Source organism: Amphiura filiformis, chromosome 9 (assembly GCF_039555335.1).
Source record: "Amphiura filiformis chromosome 9, Afil_fr2py, whole genome shotgun sequence".
NCBI classification, from domain to species: Eukaryota; Metazoa; Echinodermata; class Ophiuroidea; order Amphilepidida; family Amphiuridae; genus Amphiura; species Amphiura filiformis.
This window is the reverse complement of record NC_092636.1, coordinates 47,045,575-47,070,976: the sequence shown is the minus strand read 5'-3', so window position 1 is coordinate 47,070,976 and position 25,402 is coordinate 47,045,575. Positions and strand designations below refer to the sequence as shown.

General features: G+C 37.3%; 1 long non-coding RNA gene and 1 pseudogene across 1 annotated transcript; one reads left to right on the top strand and one right to left on the bottom strand.

The window, feature by feature from the left end:
* Nucleotides 1–7,764: 7,764 nt before the first annotated feature.
* LOC140161056 (uncharacterized) lies at nt 7,765–10,028 on the bottom strand. The gene is made up of 2 exons (XR_011860068.1): nt 9,594–10,028; nt 7,765–8,743 (listed from the first exon to the last, which is right to left on the bottom strand). It is a non-coding gene; the product is annotated as an uncharacterized lncRNA (long non-coding RNA).
* Nucleotides 10,029–13,989: 3,961 nt separating this feature from the next.
* Nucleotides 13,990–18,387, top strand: LOC140160106 (lengsin-like; annotated as a pseudogene).
* The last annotated feature ends 7,015 nt before the right edge of the window (nt 18,388–25,402 follow it).

Below are 25,402 nucleotides of genomic sequence, written 5' to 3'. Positions count from 1 at the left end.
TTGCGTCGGTCTGACACTCGTCGATCCTCCTAACAAACAGTCTGCAAAAGAGCACATATAACGACACTTCTGATTGGTTCCCCATATTTCGGGGAAACGGAAGTGACTGTTGACCTGATCAATTTAATTTGACCTTTGAACAGCTGATTGATTTCGTTCGCCGCAGCACGATCTGTCAACGCGAGCAGATTTGATTGAAAATTGAACGAATTTTCAACATCTATTTGGTAATTTTGAGCACGAAAGAAAATCTCAAGACGAGAAAGTAAGTACTTAACGAACTGATTTCTGTTGATTTTATTGATACAGCTCGACAGGCGCAGGCTAGCCATAGTCCCGTCTAAAATTCCTGCATGATAACATTGATACATCGAATGCTGGACGGTTCGCACCCTTTCAATTTCGGACCCGTGCACTTTCGCCCCCTTTCTATTTCGCACCCGTGCACTTTCGCCCCCTTTTTATACCGCGGGTATTGTGCTGCTGTTGATTGATGCACGATCGATTGCTTGAACTCCCGGCGGTGCGGCGTAGTATGTTTATAGTGCTGGGGCCGTCGGGCATGCACTTATTAAGTCATGATAAACCCGGGAAGGAAGGAAAGAAAGGATATTTTATAACAAAATAGAGGAACGATTTTTTTTCTCAGTATATATTACAGGCCAGATATTTTAGCAGCAGGCTTACCCAAAATAATGAAATAATTAGAATTCAATGATAAAAATAGTAATAATAATAAATAGTAATAATAATAATAAATTTATATTTAATTATTAATTATAATATGTATAAAAACAGTGAAAATTTGTTCCAACTGACGACCAAAGGATGGATCCAAAAGGATACAAGTGTCAACAAGCAATGGATAAAATTAAAAACAATGAAAGTATGACACAACATCCAATGGGGGAGTAACACAAAACATATAAACAAAGTTAATTTAATAATATAATATGATGATAATAATAATAATATGATAATAATAATAATAACAATGTTAATAATATAAACAAAGTTTATTTAATAATATAATATAATGATAAAAATATGATAATAATAAGAAGAAGAATAACAATGATATGAGGATGAATGCAGATTATTTTTATCATATTCATTTATTATAAATTGTTTGTCTCTTAGTGAAATATTGTATTAGTCTATGTACATTTTTGCATTATAATTATCTTTTAACAAACTTTATATATTTTATATTTTAGTAATGTTTTAATATCCACACGGACATGTGGAAGATCAATATTGTATTGAACATGTTTTACCGTGTATAAATAAAGTTATTTTTATTATTATTATTATTATTATTATTATTATTATTAGCCCCTCACTTTTCTCAAAAAAAATGATTTTTATACCACTGGAAACCTCTGGCTACATAATGTTTATGTCCAAAAAATAATTCTTGCAGATTTAATTCGTCTAGCAAAAATATCGTCAATTTTGAATAGAGGCCGTCAGCGTGACGTCATATGCCACCATCTTGTGGGTTCACGCTGTGACGGTCCGTTCGATCTCCTTGCGTGAACGGCAAAATCACCGCGTTGATGCGCGATAACAGCTGCGTGGCAAGCTGCGCCCTGCGCGTAGTGTCCGACGCATGAACACACAGATCATTTGTACCCACAAGATGGCGAAAGGCTGACGGCCTCTATTACGTTCTGGTGTACCAGAACGAAATTACAACAGTGGCCTATGGAGCAGTACATAGTCATGCATAACTCGCATAATGCAAAATCGGAATCAACTGAAATTTTGGGAATAAGATTTTTTCAAGCATATCTATATACCATGTCTACTAAAAAATGTCATAAAAAGATGATACTAGGATCACGTAAATACTCCTTTAAGATAGATGTCATTTATGCGCCGGACCCTATAGCCTGATCATGCAAACGAAAAAAGAAAGAAAGGAAAGAAAGAAAGAAAGAGAAAGAAAAAACGAAATCCAAAGAAATTAAGATGAACTGAACAAATCTAATTGATAGAAATAAATTGATTGTTTAAAACTGTTTATTATGTGCAGCAACATCCAAAAACAAAACAGGGTTCAAAAGACAAAGCAGCTTTCTTGATTAAAAAAAAAAAGAAGAAAAAAGGCACTATAAAAACGAAAAAAAGGAAAAAGAAAAGAAAAATAAAGAAAGAAATTCATCTCCTTTTACGATCTTTATTATCTAAGAAATAGATGCTATATACATTATTGACATCTTCGAGTTCAAACATCCCGCCTTAAAATTGTCGGCATATTAAGCAGATTAAGATATAAGATGTGCCGTGGTGTTAATAAAGCATCGTCATAATGAGTCCGTGATTGACAGGCCAGTAAACAAAATGAATCATGAACACATAAATGTCAATCATTTACAATGCAGAATTGGATAGCATTTTTCCACAAATTTGTTTATTTACTTTATGTTATTTATTAAAACCATATTTATACAGGGCTACCTTTCAGATAAATCTGCTATTACAGGGCTCTGTGTCATAAAAACAATATACATAACAATTTGTAGAATTATACATAAGCCCTATATATGTAAGAATTTTGTTAAAACATAAAAATGCATAAACATCAAAAAATCATACATCAAATATATCAAAATTCATTAAAAGTATTGACATTTCTTTGTTTTATACAATTTACGTAACACTTGTAGAAATATATATTAAATTAATTAAGAACACAGACAAAATACATCATTCATTAAAAGACATAAAAGTTAAAACATTTGGTTCATTATTTACATTTCTCATTAAAACGAACAGAAAACTTTCCTGATTAATAATATTTTACGATCGTACGTCAAGAGGCATATGGCACTTTTGCGTGTCTGTTTACGGTACCCTACCATTGATTGGACCCACACCATACCCGGCGCTTTCGTGTAAGTCATTCATTACATAATGGTTGAAGGAGTCACACTTTATACAATCACGCTGCGCTGCGTGGTCGGAGACTTGTCAAGCAATCGATCCGCACGGGTGTGTTCTGGGACTAATATATGCGTGCTACTGCCTAGTCACCGTAGCCTACCATTGCATTGATTGAACCCATGTCACGCCTGGGCGCTTTCTGCATACTAGTGGCAGGTAATACTCAAGGTGAAGAAAGGTGGTGAAAGTCGGCACAGCATTATCGCAAAGCTGCTGCAGGCATTTGTTTTGCTTGTGCGCATTTGTCTTTGAGAAATTTGCTAAATATTTTTTTCCATTAGTGTCATGTCAAAGAAGATCAATTCGGCAACATAAAGATGGGATAAAATTACAAATTATAAGCCATCATATTTTTGGCCATATCAATATTAGGCCCTATAAATTTTATACGTTATAGGCCATAAATAATTGAATACTAAATTATATAGCCTATTATAAAGTACTAATAAGGTAACATAATTCTAATAACAATAATATAATAATAATTAATATAATAATAATAATAATATAATAATAATTAATAATAATAATAATAATAATAATAATAAAATTAAAATAATTAATAGGCTTAAAATAAAATAAAATAGAAATGAAATAAAATAAAATAGGCCTAAGTAAAACAAAATAACAAATCAAAAACATAATGAATACCAATCTTTAGTCGAAGCACATTTAATATATCGTAATAATATAGGCCTATTAAATTCAATCGAACCGGAGAGTCCATCAACATACTATTTGCTTTTGTACACGCTGAACCCAGTACCGGTACTGCAAACACAGACAATCAACACTCAAAAGTCAACCAATACTATACACATACAACACCCCACTGTACCGCTGGAGTTGAAGCGATCGATCGTGCATCATCAATCAACAGCAGCACATTACCCGCGGTTTAAAAAGGGGGCGAAAGTGCACGGGGTGCGAAATTGAAAGGGGGCGAAAGTGCACGGGTCCGAAATTGAAAGGGTGCGAACCGTCCTGTTTCCGATACATCCATGCATCTGTCATGTCTGTACATTACAATGTTTACATCATTTCACATTTGTACATGGCACACATACTATTACACTGGAATATTATAAATATATTATAATACTAGCCATTGCATGCATGTATGATACTCTACATACTGATTCTGTCTGATGGCATGGCGTTTGGAGTACATGAGTAAACCTTTGACGAGAGTGTACATCACAAAATTTACTCAGTCATTTGTTGGAACACACTTGTCTGATTGTTGTCTGCAGAGGTGATCTGCTGATGTGGAGTCAGTGGAAATTTACAAATTAACTTTGTGCCGTACATAACACATTGTTAGCTCTGACTTTGCAACATCACGGTACGTACGGGCTCATCAAAGGCCCGGATCAAAGGTTTACTACAACATATTATACTTAGCGATTCTTCGGGGTTCGGGATGTGGTGCGAGGTGACTGCGGCCTCCAAACAGTGTTAATTTATAAACGTTTGATTGTGTGTGTAATTACACAATACACATGAACGCTTTGTACGAGAAGTCTAGCTTCGAATTTGTCACAGATAGCTTCACACTATTTAAAGACGCAGTCCTGAGCTATCAAAATCTAGTACTTAGAAATCAATGGCTAGGGAAGCTGTAAGTAAATACAGCCGATCACTGCTGGAGATCGTATCAAAATGTTGCTAAAATTGCAGTTTGCACTTCAACTAAATATTAGACTGTTAAAATAGGCAGCATTTCCTTAAAATACACAGTTGACTCAATCAAATTTTAACTTGCATCAAAATCAGCAGAAATATTACATGTCAGTGCTGATTGGCAGATCCACTGAAATAATGATAGCAAATGGAATCGAGCATGATAGCATCGAATGCGCATAAAGCTGTACATGTAAAACTATTGTGTGCAAATTTGAAGCTAGAGTTCTCAAGTAAGTAGTAAGCAAACGTTACTGTCTCGATTCTCGAATGGTACAAATCCTGGTCCCATGGGAGTATGGTGGGAATTTTTTTTTCACTTGTGAAGTCCCCGATTTTGGCATTCTGAATCTAACTCAAAATTAGTAACAATTTTATCTCAGTATCATTAAATCGGATATTGTACCGTGACGTCGGCCAGATATTTTCGATATTGGTATTGGATCGGATATCAGTCAAAAAAAAATTTTAATTATTTTTTTGGCAAAGTTTTCTGCAACTTTGAAGAACCACTGGACCTATTCTGAGGTGCTAGCATAGTTAATTTGAAGAAAAAAATTTGGAAAAAAATTACGAAAACATTACAGTTTGTTATCCAATATGCAAACTATCAACAAATGTTTACCTCTTAGCTCTTCATCTATTAGGCCTACATAATTATTATAAATGCATGGAAAATTGTAATTGTTTCTGATCTTAGCACCTCAGAATAGGTCCAGTGGTTCTTCAAAGTCGCTGGAAACTTTGGGAATTTTTTTTTTAAATTGAATTAATTTTTTTTTTTTTTAAACTGATATCTGATCGGATCGGATATTGGCCAGTATTATTTACATCGATATCCAATCGGTAGACAGTTCTGCCATATCGGTTGAGGCCTAGAGATAAATCAGGTTTAGCTAGCTCAAGTTGAGTGCCGGTTAATATACCATATCCAATTAGAGCGCCAGCTCAGGGCACAATTTTTTAGCAAACATGAGGAATTGGTAAATGGGGATATACCCCCTAAAAAGTTTTTTACTCATTTTATGATGAAAACATCATTTGTGAGAAAAAACTGCTATTTATTAAATCATTAATTTGTGTATTTGGTTTGCAGTTGACCAAGATGACATCTGATGAACAACAGTAATGGAGATGGCTTGATGCAACACGATCTTGGGTTTCTGACCTGTTACTTTGTAAGTAAAAACATTCTTAATGTCAACTCATTTTTTCCTTTAGAATCATGCCAACAGCAAAACACCATAGAGTATAATGGTGAAATTAAGAATGGTGGAATATAAATAAGCCTAGATAAGACAAGCAACTAAAAAACTGGAAGAGGCTACATTACGCTAAACAATCACAGAAAGGCTTGAAAATGTGAAAAACATAATCTATGGCAGCACATTAAAATGGCTCTTTTTACTTGTTTTTTATTTGAAAGAAAAAATACTAAATCCCCATAATGTCACTGATTCAATGATACGTAATGAGACGTCTCAGCACTCACTTTATTGGTGAATAAATCTCCATGCAGACATTTATCAGACCCATTTAATATATTATGTTTAATTGTTATTATTTGTCTTACAGGAGCATGCATGATGATTTGGAAATTGGACCTTGTGATGGCCACCTTGAACAACTGATTTTTGAATCAACAGACAGAACAGAACTATTATTGCTGATTATTCAGTGGATTATGTAGCCTACTGATTTGTCACATACTTCTCAAATAGCAATTAGATGTAAAGTTACAGCATTCAGCAATTGAGAAAAATCAGACAAAAACACTTGTTTGGCCTGTATGAAAATGAATTGTGCAGAAACACAGAACACAAAATGATTGTGTTCATGGAGAACAAAACTAAAAGGGCTCCAGTATTACTCTCTAAAATTACATAAACAATGTACACATGTATAACACTCAAAGATTATGACACAGGAATTTGATTTAATACAGGGCCTCTGAAAGAACTGCAGTCAGAAAATTTAATTTTTGAGTACCATAATTTATTTTGCTACAAAGAAATTAAAAAGGTGTATGTTGTTACGTGGTAAAGCATCTGTCACTTACTTTTTAATTTTGAAAATCAAGGGTTTGGTTCAGGAACCAAACTAGGAACAATAATTAAAGTTCAGAGAGTACAGTTCTGTATTTAAGTTTTTGTTTGTTTTATTGTTTTGGTTTTGGAGTGTCCTCTGATTAGAGCTAAATGCTAGGATCAGTCTTCATTGACATTTAAAACAAAAGATAAGAAAAATAAGGCCCCAGTGTTTTTGCAAAGCTAGATTCGGGTGTGTTCATGAGATATTTATTAATGATTTCAAAATGCATTTGTATCCATTTTGAAATCATTAATAGAGTATGACATGAACACATTATATATAACTATTTGCATATTAAAAACACTAGGGCCTAATCCCGCCTATTATTTTTTTCTTCTTCTTTTTAAATATCAACCATGAATGATCCTAGCATTTAGGCCTAAAAAAATTGTTTGATTGACATTTGAAAAATTAGGGTAGGTCGGTCAGCATTTTTTCCCTTTTTTTTTCCTTCGTTTTTGCACCCGCTTTTTAAGCTGTAAATTGCGTATGATAAAGGCCTTGGAACTTAAAAAAAAAGGTTTTTTATTATTATTTTTTAGGTGTTTAAGTTTAGGTCGCTCGGGTTACGCCTAATCAAACAATTTTTAAGGCCTTAGCTCTAGGGTCCAGGGACACTCCAAAACCGAAAAAATAAATAACTAAATAAATGAATTAAATGTTTTTTAAATAGCCCGACGGGCCACATGGAGATAAAACCCAATAGCCCAATGCAAAATTTGGTAGGCATGGCTATCGCTTATTCCAACCCCTTTAACTTGCAGTTTCTTGTATTCACAGTTTCAAACATTTACAGTTTACGGGACAAAAAAAACATTTTGCAGGCAAAAATAAAACCCATGATCTTTCATGATTTTTATTTTTGCCTGCAAAATATTTTTGTCCCGTAGGTTTGTAGGATTGTATATTAAATTGCAGATCGCGATGATGCATGAAAAGAGTACCCTTTCCTGCAGATTGTTGCTCGATGATGACAACACATTTATTCTGAGTGGTTCCCCAGGTATTAACACTGAAGCAAATTCAAACAAACTAAAATAATTATGCTTGTAATTATTATTCTTTCTTTCCATTGTTACACATACAAAGTCATGAAATACAAAGTCATGATTGTTATTAAATGCCATCTGTAATTACCAACAGTATTACCAGTGCTTGTGTTATCAAATATAATTATAGTTTCTTTCAATAGTGTATGAAAAGTAAATCTTCAGATACCATGAAAAGAGGTTGAATAAAATGTACTTTTTATATACCATGGTCATTTATAAGTCAGATTATAGTCATTCATCTCTCATCAATGTCCTTACTAGTTCCTGACAGACCTCAACAGCATGTACATGTGATCACAATTCACTATAAAATATTTGGCTGACCAACTGAGAGTTAATTCCAGGACCTATGTTACCAGAAACACATAAACACATTTAAAGTCTAAATGAAACAAGTGAACCTTGACCCTTTTAAAAGAGATGAAACTAAATTTCCTATCAAGAGGTGGAAATTACACATTTCATGTAGACCTCAAGGCCATCTATTGCCACACAATGAGTTAGTGGAAGTATTTCATAGGGTATGAAAATACTTGCATTTTTCTGACAATAAGTTGAGCTGTGAACAGATGTAAGAATGGCCAGATGATTTCGCTGTGAATTTTGTACCAATTACATGCTATTAAGGTGCACTGAAAGTGGTACTATGGTGTAATTTAAAGAGTTCACAGTGGTGCACTCATTGGAGATTTGAGAATCACTGAATAAACATGATTCTCAGCTTCTGTCTATCCAGTCTAACAAAGCTTCATAATATCAATCCTTATTCATTTGTTGCCACAGTTCACTGCATAAATTTAGTTTCTAAATTGGAATGTGTTAAATTAAAAGTTGTTTGTAGAGTGCTTGTTGCCACACGAGTGTACATCGGACTAATAACGCAGAATGTGGAACCTCATATTGCTGACTCCCAGGTGGCTTCTGTAAGTTTCCCAGGCTTGGTCAACCACTCGGCTTACCACCTCAACCTGTAAATTTTAAAGGAAAAAGAATAAAATATTTTTATTGTTTAAAATCAAACAATTTTTTTGGTAAATTGAAAATGATACACTGTGACTGGTCACATACTGGTTGCAGATCAGGTGGACTGTAGGTACATTTTTATAGCTAGTCAAACTTTAAAAATTACCCTCCCAACATTTGGTTTACTCAGTGGCATTCATTTGTAAACTTAAATTGTTTCCCAATTTTGGAAAAATCTCAGTAGGTCAGCCCCATAGAACAGGGCCTACCAAAAAACTTTGCCCCCCCCCCCCATTCACCACCCTGCGGTACATATAAGGGGCTGTGCAATAATTATGAGCCCTGGAGGAGGGTAAAATTGGGGGTGCTAGGAATTTTTGGCACACATTCATGTGGTGCCTTTTAAATAAAACGCTCAGGAAGGCTTAGGAAAACAGTACGGAAATGCTTAAATACTCAAATATTCCTGCTTGCTGCGCTCGCAACATGTATCTTGTAAATTAGGATCCCAAAATTTGGCATGCGGCCATGCGCAAGGGGGGGCAAATAATTTTGGCAGGTTGAGAGCGGTGGGGCAAGCAATTTTGGCGAACCGCTCGAAATTTTACCTCTCCCGGCTCATAATTATTGCACAGCCCCTAATTATTGCACGGAAGGTCATCAGTTCAAATCATCCGGTCTGGAGGTCAGTGGAGGATGATTTGAACTAAGTGGGTGAAAAAAAAAATTATAACCCCCCTATTTTTGGTCTAAAAAATTTTATGCCCCCCCCCCCCCCAGTATATTTGAGACCCACCACCCTTCCGAAGAAAATGCCAGCCACCTAATTATTTAATTAAATATAAATATACTCACGTCACTTTTAAGCTTTCTTACTTAGATCAGCACAAAACTGCCCTGTCTCTGTCGCGATCGTGCTTCAGCTGTCTGCCGCGCCGGTCACGGTAAATCCATACAAATTGTATCCATAAAGTGTCACTCGGATCGCCACACAGCATTTTAATTATACTTTCTTTTGTTCATGTTTAACACCTTGTTTGTTTACATAAAATCCTCGTAAACATAACCGTAAACAGTTCCCGGAAATCCCGTAATACACTGCAGCCAGCTGACGAACGGCTTCCGGGGTTAAATTACGTCATGGTATCTTGACCAATTGCGAACGATGTTATATCAATTGCGTGACTTGACACTCAGAATCGACTGTCCAATCACAATCACGTAGATCCTTCAGTTTCCCAGACTGTATGTTCGTGATAGCCACATACAGTCTGGCCGCGAGACTACTGCCTACAGTGAGTGCAGCTGTACTACACGCTGCACGCTGTAGTCCATAACAGGACCAACGCAATATAAAATGGTCAAATTTTGAGTTCAAAGCGCACGGCCAATTTTCAAAGCGCATTCTAGCGACTATCATATCTGTTCAACACGTATTTCCAAGTTTATGAGACCAAATCTGGTTTCTTGAGAAAAAAATCATGACGGGAGATATTCATCATTTTCTAACCCGGTATCAGAAGATTTTCGTCTGATATCAAAATCGTGCATAGCAATTCACGTGTATCGATACCGTGTATTCATTTTAGTGTCCCTTCTGCACCAAATAATTATTAGCCAGGCGGTGTCGGTGTGTGGGGGGACTTGATAATATTTGTGCCCCCCTGTCAATTTTTTGTTTTCATTGTAATTTGATCTAAGTTTTGTTGAATAATATGCATGTTATCATTCCCAACACATCTGTGAAATTTTGTATGAAAATTCAATTTTTAAGGTGGTAAAATTTTTTCGGCCATTTTGGGCCCATTTTAGGCAAAAACAATGATTTTTCCCAAGCGATAACAAAAAATTGCTTTCTCCCAGCAAATAAGTAAACTGGAATTGTTATGTGAAAAGGATGAAAGTTTTTGTCAAACCATGTTTCCCTTTTGTCAGAAGATGAATTTTGGGTCAAAATATAATTTTTTCCCAAAATGCCCCTTTTGACCCCTTTTTGACCAAAACGGTGATTTTCACCAAGGCATATCTCACAGAAAAAATATTCAAAAGTGAAGTCAATGTTGCATTCTGCTTCCTAAAGCATTGAATCTGTTGTCAATGCAAACTAGAGAATCTGAAAATGATTCATTTTGGTTTTATTCATAATTTTCTCCAAAAATGGTGTTTTCAGTGGCACAAAATGGCACAGATTTACATAGGGCTTTATTATCAAGTAAAATAAATAGCGCCCTCACTCAGATGTGCCTGTCCTTTATTCTGCCTTGACGACTCAAGGTCATTAGGGGTGGTGCAATAATTATGTGTACCCGGGGGGGGGGGGGGAATTATAGGGAGGGGCAAAGATTTTTGGCAGGCCAAAAGGGGGCAAGCATTTTTGGCAAGTCGAAGGGGGGGTCAAGCAATTTTTGGCAGGTCGAAAAGGGGGGCAAGCAATTTTTGGCACAGATATTTTGGGCGCCGTTCTATATTACGCCCTAAAAGGCGAGGAAAACGTTTAACACGTTCAAATATGCAAAATTTCCTGCTCGCTGCCGCATTATATATTAAGACAATTTAAGGTTTTAAATTCAGGTTCCCCAAAATCTTGCATGTGTAAGGGGGGGGCAAAGATTTTTGGCATGTCAAAGGGGGGGGCAAAGGTTTTTGGCACGGCCAAAGGGGGGCAAGCGATTTTGGCAGACCATTTTGAGAATTCGTGGCTAGTGTTTCTCGAGCAAAAATAAGGCCAATTAAAAAAAGAAAGTAAACAGCCGTTTTCGCCAAACGTTTGTCAAACAATTGCCGAGCATAAAACGTTTGTCAAACATTTTCAGAACGCCCAGAACGCTTGACAAACGTTTTGATCGCTAAATGTTTGTCAAACGTTTGGCGAAAGCGGCTATGTATGTCTCAGACACATTTGGTAAAAAAGCTAAGTGCTATGCGTTTTTTTAAGATACTACTAGAATTTCGGGGTATTTTGGGGTCCTCCGATGTGGTAGCAGGACAGGGCTTGGAAGAGGCGAACGATGGGTTTTCAGATTATGGGTTCCGAAGTAACATATTGTTTCATAAAACATCAAATTTGTGTGTTATTATCAGCGTTCGAAATTTTGGTTGTCCGGTTGCCCAGGACAACTAAAAAAGTCGCCGGACAACCAAAAATACTGATTGGGTTGTCCGCCGGACAACCATAAATGTGTAGCCAAAACTCACCTTTGTGAGTGTATCCTTTAGCTGGTAATATACGGACAACCAAAAATTTAGACAGACAACCAGAAATTGTAACCTGGTTGTCCGTGGGACAACCAATTATTTTTCCTTAATTCGAACACTGGTTATTATCCATCGGTAATCTCGGCAAAATAATTGTAGCATTTTCACGATAAACGCATCTGCAGAATCGCTGTTGTGAAGCATAATACTATGTCAAAAGGAACGGTGAAGCGCGGGGTCGATACACCGTGTGTTAGTAGGGTGTGTGCGCGTATAGGGGCTGTGCAATGAGCCATGGGGAGGGTAAAATTGGGGGGGCAAGAAATTTTGGCGAGCCAAAAGGGGGGGCAAGCAATTTTGGCAAGCTGAGAGGGGGCAAGCGATTTTTAGCACACATTCTTGGGGCGCCTTGTAAATAAAACGCTCTAAAAAGGCTTAGGAAAACCGTACGGAAACACATAAATATGCAAATTTTCCTGCTCGCTGCGCTGGCAACATGCATAGACCATTTAAGGTTTGAATTGGCATCCCAAACATTTGGCATGTACAAGGAGGGGGGAAAAGATTTTTTGGCGGGCCGAGAGAGGGGGGGGCAAGCGATTTTTGGCGGGCGAGAGGGGGCAAGCGATTTTTTGCGAGCCGTTTGGAAATTTTACCCCCCGGGGGACTCATAATTATTGCACAGGCGCGGCGGGGAAGTACATGTAGTCAAAATACCGTACTCGGACGCTGGCGTTATTAACCAATAAGATGTATGGATTACCTAATAAATATTTATGAGGTATAGTATATATGCATATATCCCCCTTTTTAGGCTATTAACCCTAACCGCTTAAGGGCTTTTTGGCGACAGGAAGGGAAAGAAGGAAAGAATAAAGAGAGAAAAGAAGGAAAGAAGTTGGAACCCGAGACCCTCGCATGCCAAGCACTCGGTCGGCGACACTTTGCCACGGGTCTTGGGCCGCTGGCCAGTGTAAACCGTGCCTATATATCACTTAGGGTGATTGCGTCATCACACCACGTGGGATGCATGCACGAACAGCGCATATATCAAGTAGTATTTTGTAGTATTCAGGAGGGTTAGGGTTAAGCCATCGTGAATAAAAGAATGTCACCATCACAGGGCTGTTGCAATTAAGGTTTTAGGTTGAAAATGTGGGGCGGCCATCACAAATGTGGGGCGGCTAAATTACAAATATATGCCCAAATTGAAATAAAGATATATATATATAAAAATTCTCATAAAGTGGGGTGGCCATGGCATCCCCTGCCGCCCCGCTAGCTATGACCCTGCACCATCATGCATAACACCAGAGCCGCAATTCCTCACAGCAGAGTCAGCATTTTCCAGCTGCAAACAATTATGCATTTTGTACAGAAAATTGCTGATTACAATGACATCATGTATGTAAGTAATAAAATTTGATTTCACTGACACGCCTGTCACTATTAAATTTCATTGACATGAGCTGCTGTCACATAATACTTCAGTAACAACTGGACTTAAGCTGTTGAAACATGTGGGTACCGACTCATTGAAATTGAAAATTCAACATCATCAGATGTCTTCCTCTTTTCAAATATTGCTTAATAACAGTATTACTTTTTCCATTTTCCATTGAAACAGAATATATCCAGTGGCGGCGCTACGGGGGGGGGGGGGCATTTTTTTCCCACCCTTTTGCCGCAAAATCACATAAATTTCCACTATTTGTCAATTTTGCCCCACCCCCAAATTCAGTATGCTCCCCCAATCCCCCCCTGAAAATAACAATTCCTGGTGCCACCGCTGAATATATCCCCTCATGGTAAAACAGTTTGTTCACCATACCCTGTGCCATAATTATCAAGCCCTTTAGCAAGCAGAAAGTAGCTTAATATTTTTCATCTTATTATTGTTATTATTATTATATTGTTGTTATCATGTTTTATATTTTGCAGATATCGGTTTCACAAGGCAACAAGACGTACTCTTGAATTTGACCTACCTCTATTATAAAGTGGACCAACAGCTTTCCTAAACCAAAACCATGGATTCCAACAACGCAACGCTTGACAAGGTATCAGAACAAATCGCCAGGGCGAAGTCCACTACGCCAGGTTTGAGCAGACGGATACTTACGGAGTTGCCCGCTCAAAAACCGTTCCAGCTGTTCATTTTACTGAAAAGGTCACCGGAGGGCTTCCCTTTTATTTAGGCCACGTTGGATTTGACCCTCAAGCCAATATTCCATCCGGCACAGGTTACAATGCTGAAATCGGTTTTGCCGATGGTTTGATGTTCGCTGACCCGAATACGTACGTCACTTTACCATGGGTCGAGAATACAGGCCGTATTTTGCTTGAGCAAGTACGAAGGCAAGTTTGTGGACGCCAGATCCACGTGTGTTGGCTCGTAAGCAGCTGGAGAGACTGAAGGAGCTTGGTTTTTCCTTGCTCTCTGCCCACGAACATGAATTTTTTGTAGTTGATAAAGAAACGCTTGATCCATATACTCAGGGATACAACATTCGATCTACGCTTCGAAACTACAAAGATCCAGCACTGGTTCACCAGCTCTTGAGGGACTTGCCGAAAGTTGGCGTCAACGTTGAAGTATTTGAAAGCGAATATGGACCCGGTCAGCTTGAAATCGCCTACAAGCCTTCTTTTGGTATCAAGTCTCCAGACACCGCTCATACTTTCCGTACATCGGTCAAAGAGATTGCACAGCTGCGCGGTTATATTGCGACATTCATGTCCAAGCCGTTTCCACTCAGCAGTGGAAGCTCCTGTCATTTCAATCATTCTCTCTGGGATGCTGAAGGTCAAAAGGGCATGATGCATGATGAGAACAGCCCTAATGGTTTGTCTCAAGTTGCCCAGCACTGGATAGCAGGCATCTTGGCCCATGCTCCTGCTATTAGCCTTCTAATGGCACCCACCGTGAATTGCCTCAAACGGTTTAAGCCGGGTACATTCGCGCCTTGCAATGCTACGTGGGGTTTTGATAATCGCAGTGTTGGCGCTTCGTGTAAAAGTTGGTGGAGAAAGAGGTACGTACATCGAGAACAGACTAGGCGCCGCTGGCGGTAATCCATACATCGCTGTGGCGGCAACCGTAGCTGCTGGAATTGACGGAATTCAACGACAATTGCAGTTACCGGCCCCGGTCAAAGGTAACGCATATGATCCAAAAAACGTACCTCCTAAGACCGCTACCACCCCCGATAATATGGAGGAAGCTCTGGGTTATTTCACTAATGACAACATCATACGCGAGGCGCTTGGTGCCGATTTTTGTAGGTGTTTTGGAGCTCTTAAGTTGCACGAAGTTAAAATGGAGAATGAGGCGAAGGCAAAAGGGGACACAGATTGGGAGAGGAACCTGTTCTTTGAATATTTGTGAACAAGAAGTAAAAGCATTGGGCTATTCCATTTGAAATCCATATACCCTGTATGGAAGACACAACCTTAATATCCCACACAGGGGATATAGATTTCAAAGGGAGTCCCCCATTCAGGTAACCCATTTGAAAATCATGAAGGAAAGTAATTCTGAGCAAAAGGGTCACAGTTTACGCTTTTGAAATAGTTTGCATGCAAGACTATTTCTATTAAAGCCATATTGTAACATTTCCATAAAAAATAGATTAGTCTTTTTTTTCTATAAAATGTTAGTTTTGCAGGGTATGTTAGTTTAATAAAATACATTTTGAAAAATATTGAGGACGTCCTCCTCAGCAAATGTTACAATATGGCATTTTAAGCACCAAAATATCATATATTCATTTTTCTATCATGTCCACACAATGCTAGATATTGTGTTTCAGCCAGAGCTAGACACAACTAGAACTCTAAGCTATATCATTGTTCCAACTATTTTTGTATGAGGGTCTGTATGTTTACCTTATGCGCTTCAAAGTATTTAACAGATTTTTCAAATATTAGATAAAAACCTATTACCATTTGGTTCATTTGTATGTATTTTCTTAGGATTTATGTTTCTATTCTTTGTATCTTATAGTTAATATTCTAATTACATGATCAGTAACATTGAAAACCTACTTCATTTGTCTTTGTTCTCTCTGCAGGAGGGTATAATTTTGGCCAAAAAAAAGTGGATCTAGAGTTGGATATTTTTTTTTCATATTTGAATTCTCATATTTTTGGTATAAAAAACAAGGTGTTATACAGCTGTGAAAGAAAGCACACACAATATTAAAAGCAGATGCAGGCATTGGTAAGCGAATCGATATAAATTTGCAATTTTTAATATTGTCTGTGGCTAAATATTAAAGGGGGGGGGGAAGAAGGAAATTTGATCAACCAATATCGGAGCTTTAAGGCTAATACAATTTCTTTTGTTTTTCTGTATCAAATTTCCAGCTAGGTCTTCCTGCTTTGTTTACCAGAAAAAATAGTTACGAAGTATGGAGTGTTGTGTGCAAAGCCGAGAAGTAAAATGTTGGCTTACTTGGGCAATAAATTGGTCAATTTCGATGATGGGTTGCATACATGTGTATTTAGTTGTAAATATTCAATTTGAAAATGGTAAATTATGGTATCTTTGTAGTCTTTCAATTCCAATTTCCCCCTCACCTATCTTAGTGGCATACAGGTGCCTAGCATTTCAGAGGTGAGGGCAAAATATTTATGTCTCGACTATTGACCAAAAATTTACTTTACTGGGGTGCATGAAGTGTGTCAGAGTTAATTCTGCACTATTTTGGGGTGAATTTTTGGTCTTGTAAAATAATTTGTTGCAATTTCTGGCCACTGTCCATGGAGGCAACCTTCCAGACATGTCTGACTGCTAGTCAGTATAGCAGTCAATTGCCACCTATTTAATTCTGATATACAAAAGAAGATGAGAACACTGACATATTGTTATGAACACAACAGAGTGCTAAATAACAGTTTAAAATAAACTCTATTTAATCTATCAATGGAGCTGTGCAATAATTATGAGCCGAGGAAGCGGGAGGGAGGGGAAATGTCCAAACGACATGCCAAGAATTGCTTTCCCTCCCACAGCCTGCCAAAAAATCTTTGCCCCCACTTGCACATGCTAAATTTTTGCAAAACTCAATTTGCAAACCTTAAATGGTAGTATGATATGAGCATAGCAAGCAGGAAATTTGCATATTTGAATGTTTCTGTAGTCTTCCTAAGCCTTTCTTGAGCTTCTTATTGAAAGGTCCTCTGTAGATGTGTGCCAAAATTTATTGACCTTTGACCTGTCAAAAATTGCTTGCCCACACCCTCCCACTTTCAAGCTACCAAAAATTGCTTGCCCCTGGGTCCAACCCCCCCCTTTGGCTTGCCAATAAATCCTTGCCCCCTAATTTTGCCCTATCACAGGGGTAATAAATATTACAGTCCCTATGTTGTGAAGTGCTTCAGGCGATTTGCCGTAATACCGATAAAAGTTTTTGTATTGTTTAATTCTATCAACTGAAGACAATGCCAGCAAACTCAAAATGTACAGAAAACATTTAAATGCCGGGTAGGTAAAGGGTATAAAACATAAAATAACATATCAAGTCAGTGTTGACAATATAAAATGTTTGCCAAAAATATTTTAACAATAACATTTCGACAATATTTTTAATGTTTTTGTCATGTTTTTGTTAATTTAAAACATTTTCATGACCTTTGTGTAACCCGACATTTAAATCTTATCAAAAAGTTTTGACTAAGGACCAAAACACAGTTATAACATGTTTAAAAATGTTTAAAGGAGTATTTTGTGATCCTAGCATCCTCTTTTTATGACCATTTTCAGTAGACATCCACGTAAAAAGCCTATTCCCAAAATTTCAGTTAATTCTGATTTTGCGTTTGCAAGTTATGCATGATTATGTGTATTACACTGCTCCATTGACCACTGTGTTGTTATTTCGTTCTGGTATACAAGAACAAAATACAAATTTGATGATATTTTTGCTAAACTAATTAATCTGCAAGAATATTTTTGTACATACACAAAAATGTCATGTAGGCAGAGGTTTCCACTGGTATAAAAATATGAAAAGTGGGGGATGAGGCTGTGGATCATGAAATGCCACTTTAAAGTTTTAAAAACATTTTTGTGTTTACTGGGATGTTACTGGTTTTTCAGCAGTGGCAGGTTTATACTTGGATTCCAATGGCAATATTGTCAATTTTTCAACTTATACCATCTATATGAAATTAATTTGCCCTGCCCTGATGGTTTGTATAGTAACAACAAGTACAACTTTGAATGTTTGTGTATAAATTAACTGAACACATAACACATAATATGAATAATAAGTACTATTTATTATAAATGACAATTTTAATATCAATATTACAAAAACAAATTGTAGAACTAAAAACAAATGTGGAACTACAAATATTTTGCATAATATGTATTTATAGAAGTGTAGCAGGTCTATCATTTTGTGCCTTGAAATCAGATGAGTATTAAGAATAAACGTACATGCATACAGCTAAAGTTTGTGTTGTGTTTATTATTTGTTGAGTGGCAGTGGCAGTCCAGTTACATGAGATACTGAAGGTAGTTTACACAAACCCTGTAAGTGCGTATCTATAACATTGCCTCTGATAAAAATCCTGCTAGGATCAAAAGCTCCCGGTGGGTTCAGTCTTCACTGACGATGTGTACGCATGATGGTTCCAATTAGGGGTACTTTTCAAGAAATGTCCGCATAATTTTCTAGGACAAAATTGTTTGTGATTGTCCAATTTAGGGGTGTTTTGGAGCAAAATTGTCCTTGAAATGAAAAATAGGGTGTATTTCTAGGACTTTCCTCCGCGTTTTACCGCTACAGTTTTGTTTTTTTTGTATTTTTTCCACACAAAAATTGTCCTCATTTCCCTGTGAAATAGGGGAAACATTCAAAAGCGTCCTTGAAATGGTAAAAATAGGGGTATTTATTTCGGAAAAATGTCTTTGATTCCTCGTGATAAGGGGTGAAAAAAATCGTCCTCAAAATGATAAAAATAGGGAGGTATTTGGGGCATATTTTCCTTGATTTCACATAAAATAGGGGTAAAATTGCTGCAAATGTCCTTGATTCCCCGTGAAATAGGGGGGTCATTTTCAAATCCTGGAACGGTCATACGTCCTACCTTTAAATACAAACTGAACCCACCGGGCAAAAGCTCAGGCCCCTATAACATTACGGTACCTTATTGTGGAAGATTACTCTGTGTACCCACATTCGGTGGTTACACGACACTCGGTCAAGAACTCCACCACCACAAACACTACCCCCACCACCTACTCCTTCCCAGTGCTATCTACTGAAGATAGCTGACACACACACACACACCTTGTTATCTACTGAAGTTTATACAGGGTGTATCAAAATGATTGGTACCCATCAGTTTTTCCAGAAGATACAATGTTGAATTGGAGAAGCAGGCTTTTCAATAAACATCAAAACTGATGGGTACTAATCATTTGGATACAACCTGTATGCACACCTTGCTATAGATAATTTACACACATCTTGCTATCTACTGAAAACAGTTAATACACACACCTTGTTATCTACTGAAGATAATTTACATCTTGCTATCTACTGAAGATAGTTGACACACCCACCACCCATATCTAATGAAGATAGTTGACACACATTGCTATCTACTGAAGATAGTTGACACACACCTTGTTTTTTACTGAAGATAGTTGACACACACACACCTTGTTATCTACTGAAGATAGATGACACACACCCCCCTACTTGTAAAACGTGCCAACCGGGGATATGTGTGTGTAACTATCCAACCGAGACTATCCAAATGCGCTATGCTATGTTGCATTGCATACGTGGATAGTCCCCACTTTGCTGGAAAAAATCCAAAATTTTGACTCGAAATGTTGACTGTACCCACCAAGTTTCATGCCCATATGACAGTTTTTATTAATTTGACAAAATCAGAAATGTATCCCCGTTTTACACACGCCTATCTACTGAAGATAGTTGACACACACGCCTTGTTATCTAATGAAGATAGTTGACACACACGCCTTGCTATCTAGTGAAGATAGTTGACACACATGCCTTGTTATCTAATGAAGATAGTTGACACACCTTACTTTCTACTGAAGATTGACACACCACCACACACCTTGCTAATCTAATGAAGATAGTCGACTCACACGCCTTGCTATCTAATGAAGATAGTTGACACACACGCCTTGCTATCTAATGAAGATAGTTGACACACACGCCTTGCTATCTAATGAAGATAGTTGACACACACGCCTTGTTATCTAATGAAGATAGTTGACTCACACCTTACTTTCTACTGAAGATTGACACACCACCACACACCTTGCTATCTAATGAAGATAGTTGACACACCTTACTTTCTACTGAAGATTGACACACCACCACACACCTTGCTAATCTAATGAAGATAGTTGACTCACACCTTACCTACTGAAGATAGTTGACACACACACACCTTGCTATCTAGCCTAATGAAGATAGTTGACGCACCTTACTTTCTACTGAAGATTGACACACCACCACACACCCCTGTCTGTGTTTGCCTCCAAACGTGGACATTGTGTTTTGCTATCTAACCGAGGACGTGTGTATGATGTTTTCATCGCCTAACCGTGGACTAAAATGGCAGATTTTTTTTTTTTTTTTTCGAAACGGAATTTTAGCCATCACCCTGCGGACGGTAGTTTTTACACGTGTGGTCCTCGGTTTCAGGCAAATAGCGTTTAAAGCATCTAGCATGCATTTGAGGTCTTTTGCAGCAGTTTGAGACCGAGGACAGTCCTCGGTTGGAAGTAGGTCCACAGTTTAGGGTGAAAAATATTGTGTGTGTCCTCGTTTGTCGGCAAACACGTACGCACCTTGCTAATCTAATGAAGATAGTTGACACACACGCCTTGCTATCTAATGAAGATAGTTGACACACACGCCTTGCTATCTAATGAAGATAGTTGACACACACACACCTTGCTATCTAATGAAGATAGTTGACACACCTTACTTTCTACTGAAGATTGACACACCACCACACACCTTGCTAATCTAATGAAGATAGTTGACAAACACACCTTGCTATCTAATGAAGATAGTTGACAAACACACCTTGCTATCTAATGAAGATAGTTGACAAACACACCATGCTAATCTAATGAAGATAATTGACTCACACCTTACCTACTGAAGATAGTTGACACACACACACACCCATCCCTTATCTACTGAAGATAGTTGACACACACTTTGTTATCTACTGAAGATAATTTGCACACTCCTTTGCTACCTACTGAAGATAGTTGACACTTTGCTTATCTACTAAATAAAGTTAGTTGATACGCATCCCATGCAAAGTTTACACACACCTTGCTATCTACTATTATGCAAAATACTTGCGTAGGGTACCAAAGTGTATTGGCAAAATAAACAAGGGTGAAATAGACTATGTTTGGCTTCTATCAGAACACATCATAGGGTAAAACATCTTAAAAGAAACATCAAATTACTTATATTAAACAAGAACCTGAACATGCATTTTTACTTTCTTAGTGTTAAAAAAATGGCAAAATACTAGGTATGTTTTACACGCGCCGAGTAATACTCGTTTAGGGTGCGTTTCGACAGTCCATACCTGAGCATGGTGTCCATCACGTAATGTTAGTGCCCAGGCCCCCCCCCCCCAATTTGGAAAAGTATACAAAAAGTCCCAAAATTTCATAATTTGCAAGCGTAGCGACAAAAAACCCAGGTTTTTACGCTTTTTTAGACAAAAGGTCCAAATTTTGGGAAGAAAGTCCACTTTTCACAAAATCGCCCTCCCCCTTGGAAAAAAAGTCCACTTTTTCAAAATCAGCACCCCCAAATGAAATGCTGCGTACGGGCCTGTAAGTGCCCCCTGCCCCTGAGAAAAAGCCCCCAAACGGGCTGAAAATAAATAAAAACACAGGAATTTTGACTCACAAAAAATCTGAATTCAGGCTAAAACCTGAAAAGTGGCATCTCTGTTAATGTGTTATTAATTGCTATAGATAATTTACACATCTTGCTATCTACTGAAAATAGTTGACATACCCCACCTTGCTAGCTAATGAAAATAGTTGACATACCCCCACCTTGCTAGCTAATGAAAATAGTTGACATACCCCCACCTTGCTATCTACTGAAAATAGTTGACATACCCCCACCTTGCTATCTACTGAAGATAGTTGACACACACCTTGCTATCTACTGAAGATAGTTGGCACACCTTGCTATATCTAATGAAGATATTTGACACACATTTTGCTATCTACTGATGTTTACACATGCCTTGTCATCTACTGAAGATAGTTGATATACACATATCTTGCTATCTACTGAAGGTAGTGGACACATCTTGCTATCTAATGAAGATATTTGACACAATTACCTATCTGCTGATGTTTACACATGCCTAATCTACTGAAGATAGTTGATACACATCTTGATATCTACTGTAGATAGTTGACACACCTTGCTATCTACTGACACAAGTTGACCCACACACTTTGGTATCTACTAAAGATAGTTGACATACATCCTGCTATCTACTGAAGATAGTTGACACACTCCTTGCTATCTACTGAATTAACTGACACACACCTTGCTATCTACTGAAGATAGTTGACACATCTTGATATCTACTGTAGATAGTTGACACACCTTGCTATCTACTGACACAAGTTGACCCACACACTTTGCTATCTACTAAAGATAGTTGACATACATCCTGCTATCTACTGAAGATAGTTGACACACTCCTTGCTATCTACTGAATTAACTGACACACCTTGCTATCTACTGAAGATAGTTGACACATCTTGCTATCTACTGAAGATAGTTGACAGACACCTTGCTAGCTAATGAATATAGCTGACACACACCTTGCTATCTACTGAAGATAGTTGACACACATCTTTCTTGCTATCTACTGATGATAGTTGACACACATACTGTGCTATCTACTGAAGGCTACACATACAATTTTCCCATGGTAATACATACGGTCACTTACGCACTTTACCTTGGTGCCAACAATTTAAAATATTTGTTCAAAATGTGATATTTTCTCTTTAAATTACACTATTTTTGCGGTAGAAGAATAGAAATAAATTGCTGCCTGATCCTTTACACCAAAGTGTGTCCTCGACTGCAAAAATGTTTAAAATTGCATGAGATTGTCAGCATCTCTACCACCTTGTTTGCTCATGGGAAAGTCTGGAGGCATTTTATGTCTGTATCAAACATTATGGAAATTGTACTATACTTTGTTTCACAGTATTTGGTAGTGGCGGCAGTGCAGTGCTCTAATGCAGAGCATGCCAGTGGTGGTGGAAGCATTAAATTTTTTTTGGGGGCGGAGGGGGGAGTATATTTGTGACCTGATCCAGTCTCCAGTCCACTCAGGCTTAAGTTATATTTTGTCATTATCAGGTTTATATGAAGTAAAAAATTCCTTTCTATCAGTCCAACCCCATGCTTATAACTGATTTGGTTGCAAAGTTATAACTTTCTACATGTACATGATCATAGTCCAACTATGACTAACAGTAACCTTAATCTATTTCTGGCTATATCTCTGTTTCGCATTTACTGGCATTAGCCTTATTAAGTGGACTTAGTCGGGTCACATATGATAGTGGTTTTTACTGGGACATTTGCTCTAAAAGTTTTTACTATTTTAGCCCAAAATGAATGTGAATTTTGGCATCTGATGGTAGACACAGTTTTGCAATTTTACTCATTTAGGCCCAAAACAAGTCTTTTTCCAGCTAATAGGATTATGCACTGGGCAATGATTGCTATTTTTTCTTTTAAAATTTTTAGGTTGATGTCCCCATTAAAAATGATTGAGTTTTGAACAAAGTATAGCGCTGACTGTTCAATATTCCGCATTTTGTTCACCAATCTGAATTGTCAATTTACTATCCAGTGTGTATAGGAAGGGCTGAGGTGTAAAACATGTCATATATACTGCCTTGCGCTTTCCAGTTGAAATCCATACACACCCTATGGAAGACATGACATTAATCTTCCATTCGCCACTTAGCAGTTCGCCATTATGCACTATGTGCGGGAGAGCCTCGAACTGGCAGCATACATGAATGGGAATTGAACCAGTCATATAACATTCTGTGTAAGGTTACGTAATTCTTCCTTTCATGTATGCTGCCAGTTCGAGGCTCTCCCGCATATAGTGCATAATGGCGGAACTGCAAGTGGCTAATACAGGAGAGTCTACTTCAAATGGGGTTACCTGAATGGGTGACTCCATTTGAAATCTACACCCCCTATGTGGGAGATTAAGGTTGTGTCTTCCATAGGGGGTGTATGAATTGTACCTGGTATTAGCCCATAGTGATCACATCGAACAGGTGGACTTGGCAGGCAACAATCAAATTTGAGATACTTGATAATAATGTGGTGTTAATGCTCTGCATGCTAGCCATAGGCTTCAACATAAAAAGTTCAATTTTTCAGATATTTTATCCAAATATGAAGAGCTATCTTAGATATACTAGGATTGTTTGTACTCATTTTAATGCATATTTCATGCCGAGTCCAAATATGGTCATGAAAATGTACAATTCTGAAAGTTTTGAAATTGAAACCCGAACGGAGAGAGTTCAGTACTCTTAATTTTAACAGCTTTCTTTGAGACATAGCTTATCAAAAGTAATAAAGGTATTCAGAATTGAGGCTTGATCATATTTATGATCCATTATATTTTCCATTTATGATATCATTATCATCCATATCTTGAAAAGAAGTTTGCTGCAAAGTCCATCCTTTTGATGTGACAAATCACAATTACTCATAATACCAGTAAAGAAAGTTTAAAATCCAACTACTCATATTAATCAAGTATTTTTATTTAATATTCAATTTTCTCAGTATTTTTTCACATGAACATCTAATAAATTTAATAAATTAAGTTCTGGTAACAAATCCAAAAGAATAATAGTACTCATTCCATACATTTCATTTCCTATTATGCCTAAAAAAATTGTTTGATTGGCGTAACCCGACCTACCCTAAAATTAAAAAAAAAATTAATTTAAAAAAAAAGAAGTTCCAAAGCCTTTATCAAACGAAATTTACAGCTTAAAAAGTAAAAAAAAAAAAAAAAATCCCAACCTACCTACCCTAAATTTTTTTTATGTTACGCCAGTCAAACAATTTTGTTTAGGCCTTAGTATTAGGAACCTTATGCACTCTGCAATGACTGTTATGTTTCTAGATGTTGCCACTTTTGAAGGTTGCTGGTTTGTTTATCTGGTCATAAATTCTGTCAAATTTATATGCCCCCTCATCCTGATTCAGTCTTCAAAAAAAGGCAACATCATTACAGCCACCAAGGACTGCCGAAATCTAGAAAGACTATAGTCATTGCAGAGTGGACAAGGTTCCTGATAGGAACTGAAATATATCTGGTGAGAACTATACTCTTTTGGATCTGTTACCAGAGCTTAT